Genomic DNA, 10,817 nt, shown 5'->3' with positions numbered 1-10,817 from the left:
GGTTTCCACAAGAATTAAGGTATGGAGATGTTAGGATCACTTACTGAAAATTACCACTAGATATAAGGATGCTTTCATTAATGAAAATTGATTTATTATTAAAAATCCAGGCCATGTAAGTAATTTTCACAAAACTGTGTGTAATAAATATAATGGCTAATGTATCATTTTTAAAATGCAATCTCCATAATCTACTCATTTTTCTGTAACCTATATGACCCCACCAATGTGTTTGTGCGTGTGTGTTTGTATTTACATACTGTATACTGTTTTTTATCCTGATGTTTACAAAATTGTTAGCCAATATAATCCCCATTCAATACCTTATTTACAGCCCCCAGAACTCTACACTCCTGCCACTAAAGAGTCTAGCAACATTTTTTTTTCTGTTTTTCCAAAATTAAGGGTAATGACAATAAAAGGTAAACTGAACTCATTCATAGCCTTAAATTCCCTACAGACGATGAAAAAAGTCAACATTGTGGGCTCTAGGTCAGTTATTTTACTTGCACATTTCATCAGCATAATTTTGGCCTATTTTTTCTCATCTGGAAAATGTTAAAAGAGAGAGAAAAATATCTAGAATACTTCAGAATGTAAACCTGTCCTATTCTCAGCTCTGCCATGCCCAGCCCCAAAGCACTCCTCAGTCTGGGCTCTTCTGAGCATGAACCCACTAATACAATAGTCCTCATCTTACAACAGTTCATTAAGTGACTGTTCAAAGTTACAACAGCACTGAAAAAAAATGTCTTATGACCATTTTTTACACTTACAACTACTGCAGCATCCCCATGGTCACATGATCAAATTTCAGATGCTTGACAGTATTTATGACAATTGCAATGTCCCAGGGTCACGTGATCATCTTTTGCAAGCCTCTGACAAGCAAAGTCAATGGGAAAACCAGATTCACTTAGCAACCATGTTACTAACTTAACAACTGCAGTGATTCACTTAACAACTGTATCAAGAAATGTCATAAAATGGGGCAAAATTCACTTAACAAATGCCTCACTTAGCAACAGAATTTGGGGCTCAGTTGTGGTTGTAAACTGAGGACTACCTGTAGCATATTCCAGGGAATGGTTCTGTGTACTAAAAGCTTTTGTGCAGGCTGTAAAAGTAGCTGTTATTGGCTTTTTTTTTTTTAAAGCAGCATGTGGATTTTTTTCCAAGCTTTACTTTCCAAGCTTGGAAAGGCTTGGAAATTATCCAGCTGCTATTTGGCTGCCTCTAGTTAAAGCATTTACTGTAGGCCCTTCAGCTGGGTGCCACGTGATTTCATTTCATAGAAACAAAACAAAGATTTTCAGGAGTTAGAATGGGGTGCTGATTTATATTTATTTGAAAAATAAAAACTGAAGCAGATAAAATTCCATTGTGGGTGAGTGACAGATTTTTATATAAGAGGTTTAGCACTTCTATTCATTCCTGAGAAATGTATTTGTCGCTGCTAAACTGTTCCAAATAACTGGGATGTCTTAAAATATGCTTTTTCCTGAAACAGAAGGAACGTGTTAATAGAAGCTTTGACTGAATGTAAAATATTTTGGAGGCCTTTCAGGGACATTAACTACAATTTTCAGAGCAAGAATGCTAATATTGATCTTATCTGGTATTTACAGCTATTACCAATCCCTTATCTCACTTTTTTGGTGGGAGGAGAGATTGACAGAAACAAAAAGTCATAAAATTGGATTTGAATGGTTATAGTTCTCATTTCAGCCAAAGTATTTTGAATTGTACAGCCATTAAAAATGGGGAGAAGCTTTCCAGACCTCAAGTTCATGTTTCCTAGGCATCTATAAATGAATCTGGAATATTTCTGAATTTTCTTTTTTCAGTTTTCATGCTGCTATAATCAAGGGTTTGTCTATATTTTTGCTAGTCTAGAATTTGCCATCGGCATCAATTAATCAATGTTCAAAGTAGTTGTTGCAAGTTCCTTGGCTCTGCTTCGCAATATATCAGGTGGCGAACTCCCAAAAAAGTCTTCAAGATCCCTTTACAAAATTAAACTAACCCATTGCTCTCCATCTACCCAAGAACCATGAATTTGTTTTACATATAGCAAAAAGCCCTAAGTCACTGCTTCATAAGGATCAGTAGAAGAGAATTTGAAATGTTTGGTCTCTGTTTATCAGCTGCCTCTTCTCCAACTGAATTTATAACAATTATGGAAATCTATGTATTTCAAGCAATTGATTACCATACCACAGGGAACATACAAGAACTATGCTTAATTTTCTGTCAGTTCTTCTCTATAACTTGATCAACAGGACAGGAACTTCTTTCAATTCTCTTTTCCCATTTTGCCCCATCTTGTTTACGTATATGTGATGACCTGAAATTCCTTTTATGGAATTCTTTTAAATTTCTTCTTCACTTTCACCCATGATGAGTTATGTTTAAGAAGGATTTGAATACTTATTTATTTACACAAACAGACTGATGATTTCATTGCTGTATAAGTGCTATTTTAGCTTAATTGTAAATATATTCTGATGCATATTGATTTCATTGCTTTTATTTTTAACTGTTGTTTAATTTTTGTTAAATTTTTTGACAATGGTTAAACCATGTTATGGAGGAGGCATGTTATAATTTTTTTTCTTGTGTGTATTGATCACAAAGAATGGGAGAGAATAGTCATAGCCATAGAAGCTCCATAGTCGTGGTTATGTAGCATGGAGAAGCCCTTCTGAGTGGCTGAATCTCACAGGGCATGGGATAGCAGCTGAACGACAAACCTTCATACAGAGCTAATTCAAATGACTTCAAAATTTCTGATAGATACTAGGTGTGCACTACAGAATCTTTTCTACGAGCTGGGAAAATTGAGGAACAAAGGAAGATCAATTCAAACAATGCTTTACTCAAACTACTGAATATTTTCACAGAGAGGAAAAAGACAACTGCAGATGCTGTACATGAAATGGAAATGAAATAGTTAAGCTGAGCATAGAATTTGGATGTATGGCATGAATTCCCTCCAATGGAAAAAAAAATCACTTCCATGTGAATACAGCACAGGTTCCCAGCATTATGCAGACATTGTTCAAAGGAAAATCTGGTTTTCATTGTTAGGAAAATGATGGAAGGAAGACAAGTACATCAGATTTGAAATGCATAATGAAAACTGCCAGTAGATGGGGCATTTATTGGCAAATTAAGAGAAGGATTAAATGCTTCTAAAACACGTGAGTCTTGAAAAGACAGCATTGTTCCAAGATGTCCTGATAGGTTTGTTATCATGAAGAGATTAATTTGTACAAAAGTTCAAACCTAACAGTAGCAATGCATTTAAAAATTGGAAGTTTGCTACATCAGACTATAATAACATTTCTTCAGGGCCAAAGGAGACATTAGATTTCCCTTAGGATAGGGTTCCCCAAAGTGGTCTATATTGAACCCAAGGATCAATGGGACTATCCAAGGGGTTGTTTTAATTATATTAGCCAGATATTTAGAACAGATTTGGAGTTTTTATCCATCTAGTCCTGATCCTCCATTTAGATGATGCACTGATTGACTTTTTTTCTTCTTTGCTGATTTTGCATCCAAGATATTCAGTTATAACTTCAGTCATGCCTTACATCAGTTGGTTTATTTCTTGCAGTGAGCTGGTGCTTCTATTTGATATGATAATATTGGCATCTTTTAATAATTGTGCTCGCTCTTTATTTGGAGCAAACTTCAATGCAGGCAATCTTATTTTGTTATATTTGTGCTGCTCTAGGTGCTCAGTTACTCTTTGTTTCCATTCTTTTGTTTCTGAGGAGAAGGTACAGGTACCTGGTTTGGGAATGAAAATAATTCAATAGTTATGCTGGCTTCCTTTACTGCCAACTCTCCCTGGTTTGCCTCTACAATCTGAACTCCTGACTGTCATAAAAAATTGCCTGTACTCTTTGTCATACAATTTCACAAAGTGACATTGTTGCTAGTCAGATGCATTAGCTGAGCTGTATAACAGCAGATAATAAGTCAGAGAATTCACTAATTCCTGGCACACAAGCATTCCATTTGCTTTCACCTCTTCTATGTTATCCAAACCTACTCATGTTGGATTGAAAATATAAGTTTCTTCCTCCTTTGAATACAGATTGCAAGTATTGTGTTGTGGAAGAAACCTGGACTCATCTACACAACTTCTTTTGCTGTGCTATCTCCCTATTATGAAGCCATTAAGCCTATCACTTTAAATTTTGTTGCCCCCAGAGCTGCAACCTTACCAAGTATCTACATTTTTATCCATATGTCTGAAGATGTAACCCTCTAAGACAGGGGTAGTCAACCTTGGCTCTTTTATGACTCGTAGACTTCAACTCCCAGAATTCCTGAGCCAGCACAGCTGGCTCAGGAATTCTGGGAGTTGAAGTCCACGAGTCATAAAAGAGCCAAGGTTGACTACCCCTGCTCTAAGACATTGGTGGTTTTTCCTAGCTGAAATTGAAATTGAAACGTCGCCAACAAAAGCTGCCACCTACTACCACACAGAATGCATGTTGGGAAAGTACTTGTATGTCTGGGTGCTTTGTTCAATCTCTTTTTTTTCCCCATGAGGACTATCTACTTTTGACCTGATGACTACCAGATGATAGCAAACAGTTAGTCTCTCCTGACTGCAGTGTGGTGATCATCCAGAGTCATGTTGCCCAGATTCAGATGCTGCCTGAGTGTTCTTGGCATTCAGAACTGTTTCCACTGACTTTAGCTGAGCAAAACACATTCTGTGCCATCCTTAGATGATGTTTATCAGTCTTCTAGTAATGAAATTTACCATTAAACTGAGAAAAAGAGTACTATAAGTAGTTGGAGTCTGATATATGAATGAATGTATATATGTACCGGTATATGTGGGCTGGAAAAATTTGTATTCAGGAAAAAATTCCAGCAACTGAGATTGGTTATGTGAAAAAAAAATCTAGTGTCAAATATTTAGTATATTCTCATTTCATTGCTGTACAGTACAGTCTAAAAAATGTTACAAATATTAAAGTTGTCATTGATAAAAATTGCAATAATGATAACATTTTGCATTTTTGGTGTCAGAATTAATAATCACTGATATGTTTCCAAACAGCTGTAGAATTCATTTTAGGTTCTATATTTGTAGTTAGGGGGCCATCTTGTGGTGTAATAATAGTGATTTTAAAAAAAGCCTTCAAAATAACAAACCCTGTTTCATCATAAAGAGATTTATGCATGATTGGTCATCCATGCAATTCTTTGTTGCTTAGAAAATAATAAAAAGAGGATGGATTAGCGTATCAATGAACAGAGGGTAAGAAATATTCCAACCAGTTTGATTCAAAATGATATATTCAATGAAATTTACAGGCTGATTAATGTCATCAGAAAACAGCACATGATGTGTTTGGCCCAGCTAAAGTCAATGAGAACAAAGCCATGCTCAAATAAAAATGCTATATTAATGTTCCTCTCCATCATTTTTTCATATGATGTGATCTGGCAATTAGATTCTCTGCCCTGCTGTTTAAGCTCTTTGCTATTAATACATTCAATTTCAATAGGTAGAATTCAGGTCTAGATAAGAATGTCATTCCAAGTTTAATTAAATTCAAAATAAATGCATCATAGGCTTCGATGCATAATTAGTGGATGTGATTATTTCAAAGGAGAAAAGTGTTGGATTTCTCTGTCCTGTTTTCCAACAGAGTGTTAATTAAATGGCAGCTGTGCACAATAATACCTGGAAGTACCATTTGCAGAATGTTGTGCTGCCTTTGGTCATTCAGCCCACTATAGCTTATACTATTCCGTCTACAGGTTAACAACTCTGCATTAATAATTTGTGTTATTAATATGGTAGCTTTGCAAGCTTAGTTCTCTCTAGCTACATGGATTTCATTTTTCAGAATTGTCTAAAAACAATGCTGATTTGGGAACTTTGGGCAATGAAGTCCATACCTCTGGAGGTATTGTATTGTAAAGTCTAGCTTATGGCAGTGCTGATCCTTTGTAAGATTGTAACTCTGTCATGAGGATTGGAATACCTATCTTTGTATATAGATAATACTGAATTTTTGGCTGAGAAAATGAAAAATTTGTAGCATACATTAAATTATATGATGCATTAAGGAATAATTAATCCAACATTAATATAATGAAGACCAAGGCAGTTTTATTTTATAGAGAAAATGGAATGAATAATTGTAAATTATGTAATATTCACTAAAGTGGGGAAATGGATATGTAGAAATTTAAAGGTGTGCCAATGTTGGTAGAAAGGCAGTGAGCTGTATATGATCGGTTACAAGAAAACGGCTCAAGTACAATTGGGTGCTGAATAATGTGCATTGAATACAAGAATGAGCAGTATGAAAGAAGGTGGTTTGAGATCATTCTGTACAGAGAAAACAAATATATGAAGAAAGTGTGAATACACCAAGAGAAGAAATATTGTGAATATAGGAGGTGGGATTTTTTTGCTTCCTAGTAAGCTCAGACAAGCTGTAGATCAGACAGAAAATTCATATTCCCATTGCAGATTACACCTTCATCTGCTGGGATAAAAATTCAGCCCTTTTTAAAACTAAGGGCAGAATTCAAGGAAACTGTAGATAAAGTTTTCCATTCAGCAGCCTCAGAATTAATATAGTGGAATCTTTAAGAACCGGGAGGTGCCCCAATAATTAAACATCTATTAAAAAGTCTTCTATTTCTGACAAAATAGGTAAAAATATAGCCAAGTATTACACTAGCTTTTTCTTATCTAGCTCTGTGCTCAAGTCTTTGTTTTTCTGTACGGATTAAGGAATTATGTGGAACACCATTGTTCAAGAATGCTAAAGATGTGTGAAAAGATCCTTTTTCTCTTGAATGCTCTTGGGAACTGTAATATTTTATACTGCAATCTTGTGATCTGGCATATTCTAGGCAGAGAATGCTTGCTTCATTTATAGCAGACCAAACAATTTTTGTGGTCTGCCCAAAACCTTGTTGCTTAGAAAATATTTTTTTTTAGAATTTTTCTTGTTTTTTGTTTACAGTTGCTGTATTCCAAGACACAAACAGCACTGTAATTTATCATCTCCAACAATGAGTGTTTTCATTTTTAAAAAAATAAAAAAAGTTTGCTTAAATGTATTTTCTTTTCTTTGTTTTAATTTCTTTGACTGTGAGCTACTTTAGAGTCATTGAGAGTCAAACAATATTCAAGTTTAATAAATTATGGTTTGTTGCATAGTGAGCCAGATGTTCAGACTGGATTTGGCATTTTCATTTACCTATTGATTCCTTCCCAAGGACTGGGGATAGGCAAATATAGACATTTGATGGTGTTTGAAAGTACTTTTGCAGGATGTAAGTGCCTTTTGCAATTGACTGAGGGTGAATTTGCCAATGCCGATGGTGTTCAAGTGGTGCTCAAGTTGGAATTGCACCCAACGTGCCTATTAGTATTGTAACTGTCTTTGCTTTCTTTTGCTACAGTATTTCCATTTCTGTTTGCAGGTCTTTGTATTTTGTTATCTTTTCCAATTCTTTCTCTTCTGCTCTGCTGTCTCCAGGTACTGCCATTTCCAATATCCAGACTTTTTTGTATTATTATTTAAGATTTAATCTTCAATTCGATTCACAGTCTGGGATTGGTAAAAACTTAATAATTCAAGTATACAACTAACAAACCCCTTCTGCCCAATCCAACCCAACCAGAAGCAGCCCCACTAAAACTGAGCAATCAATTTCTCCCCATAGATGGAAACATGGAGACCCACAACCTTCCCCTCAAAAAAAAAAACATGCAGACACCTACCAAGGAAATAACTTTAAATATACCTTAAAAATCACTTCAAACATCCCTTAAAAAGTCACATCAACAAACACACCAGAGATAAACAGAAAAGCACCCCAGACTGCAGCCGCCCCCCCAAAAGAAGGCGAATGTTGGTAATAGGAGATTCTATCCTCAAAGGAACAGAATCATCCATCTGCAGACTGGACATACAATCCGGGGAGACATGTTGTCTCCCTGGAGCAAAAATCAAAGATGTGGCTGAGAACCTAAGCAAAATAATTAGGCCTACAGATTACTACCCCTTCCTCCTTATCCATTTTGGGACAAATGACATAACAAAGAACCTGAGTACAATAGTGAGAGACTACAAACAAGTAGGCAATAAAGTTAAGAAGCTAGGAGCACAAGTAGTGCTCTCATTAGTACTCCCAACAAAAGGCCAACACCTATTGAGGGAAAAGCAGAACTCGCCTAGATGGTTCCGTCCCAGGCGCCTGATGGACCCGGAGGGGTTTCTGACGGAGCTTGGGCCATATCCTGAGGACCTGGGGCACGACTCGGCGGAACATCAGGCTGCGGCCTGGGATATGGCCGCAGCCGCAGCACTGGACCGAGTCGTGCCGCTGTGGCCTCTGACCCGGCGTAGGTCTCAACTGGCCCCTTGGTTTACCGAGGGGCTGAGAGAGATGAAACGCCGGAAAAGACGCCTAGAGAGCAGTTGGAGGGCCACCCGAACCGAATCCGACCGAACACAGGTAAGGATACATGTTAGATCCTACCTTGTGGCGATGAGGGTGGCGAGGTCTAATTACTACTCCACCCTCATNTGTGTGTGTGTGTGTGTGTGTCTTTGTGTGTTCCATACCACAATTTGAATCAGCAATTTCCAGTAAGCAAAAATAAAAAAGTAAAAAATGATTTCCTAAATACCTTTGTTTTTTCTTATTATTTTAATTTTTACTTTCTTTGCAATATAAAATTAAAATATCTTGTGTGGCTATGTATTTTGAGAGCCAGGAAAGTTTATAGAGTAGTCTGGCTGTCAGCAGTTGCTAATTTGTTTAGTTCATGCTGTTGCGCTATCCAGGGTGCATCATCACAAGGAGGCAAACTAGTTTTACACCCCACTATGGCTGAACTACCACGTTAGCAATGGATAGTCTTGAATAGGATTCCCACCTCACATGTTGTCTGCTGGGACTTTCTGTATAAATGGGGAATAGTATCTTCCCCTCAGTATCACAGCAACTGGCTGTAAGCTGAGAGCATATGCTGGTCCAGTATCTGATTTTTTTTAAAAAATATAAACGTGTTGTGCTTCAGCGTTAGATGGCCTTTCTTGGTATTTGAACATATATCTTTTTAACATTTATATTTTATTGTGTTTTACTAATCTAGGTGAAATGTTAATATATATTGCTAGTCTGTGATAAATCAATCAATCAATCTTGTATGATAACAAAAAAATAACAATATAGTGCCATGGCGTTATCTGTTGTATTTGCTGCAAAATAAAGCAAATTTAACAACACAAGAGATGCGCTTTCATAGGAATCAAATGAAGTGGGATTTTGCAATTTTATATTGTCAAATTAACCCTCATAGTGTTTTGTTACTTTTTGTTTTATATTGTTTTGTGATTTCTTTTTCTTGTAATTTTGATGTTGGCTGCTTAGGATCTGGAGAACTGACTTGGATAAAAATGTTAATAAATAAATAAAATCCATCAAGAAGTTGCTTAAATTTGTGCAAGGTACATGACTACCACATCTCTGAACTTTTTCTGAAAAAGTTGAAAATGATGTTCCTGACAGCATGACAGATTTTAGTATTCCTGTCCTGATATTCACCAGTTGTAGGGAATTCCTGTAATTCCCCGTCAGTAGGACCAAGGCAATTTGGAATTGTATGGGCCTATTGACAGCACTTCAAGGGAGAGGGACTCTAATGGATTAGAGCATGGGCTTCTACTGGTTGGTGGGTGTCAAAAATATATATATCAAGATTGCAGCTGCAGTTGGGCAATTAAAGCTCTGACTCCCACAAGGCCTCTTGGTCAAATATCTCATCTAAAAAAGTGTCAGACTTCAATTATGCAGTTATGGCTTCCATCTCTAGGGGCAGTTGACACCCCCATCTGCCCATGAGTGCCACTGGATTTACAGCCTCAGTGTTTAACTTAGAAATGCAGGACATTCCTAACACTTGTGAAGGTTCCTTTTGGATACTATTCAGCTTGGAAGGATCTGCATAAAAGCCAGTTACAGGTAGTCTTTGACTTACGGCCATAATTGAGCCCAAACTTTCTGTTACTAAGTGGGATAGTTAAGTGAATTTTGCTTCGTTTTACAGCATTTCTTGCCACAGCTGTTAAGTGAATCACTGCCATTGCTAAGTTAGTAACATGGTTGTAAAGTGAATCTTGCTTCCCCATTGACTTTGCTTGTCCAAAAATTGCAAAAGGTGATTACAGGACCCTGGGACATTGCAACGTCATGAAAGAGTCAGTTGCCAGGCGTCTGAATTTTGATCAAATGACCATGAGGGTGCTGCAAAGGTCCTAAGTGCTAAAAGCAATCATAAGTCACTTTTTTCAGTGCCGTTGTAACTTTGGTCACTACATGAAATGTTGTAAGTTGAGGACTACTTGTATTTTAAGTAACAAGATTAATACATCCAAATTAATATGAAAACCTTTATCAGCCAATATATTTGTCCCTTATTCAGATGCAACTATCATTTTGAACTTTTTAACTTACACGTTGCATGAGAAATGCTACCATTTATGATGTATTGGCAAATTATCGTCCAGTCTCCAACCTATGCTTTGTGGCGAAGGTTGTTGAGAGTGTAGTTGCACAGCAGTTTCCCCGGCACCTGGAGGAAACGGTCTATCTAGACCCTCTCCAGTCGGGCTTCAGGCCGGGATACAGCATGGAAACGGCATTGGTCACGTTGGTAAATGATCTCTGGAGGGCCCGGGACAGGGGTTATTCCTCTGTCCTTGTTCTTTTGGACCTCTCAGCGGCTTTTGATACTGTGGACCACAGTA

The sequence above is a fragment of the Protobothrops mucrosquamatus genome, unplaced genomic scaffold (genome assembly GCF_001527695.2).
Source record: "Protobothrops mucrosquamatus isolate PMUCROS unplaced genomic scaffold, P.Mucros_1.0 scaffold233, whole genome shotgun sequence".
Classification (NCBI taxonomy): Eukaryota; Metazoa; Chordata; class Lepidosauria; order Squamata; family Viperidae; genus Protobothrops; species Protobothrops mucrosquamatus.
Note: the sequence above shows the minus strand (reverse complement) of the source record.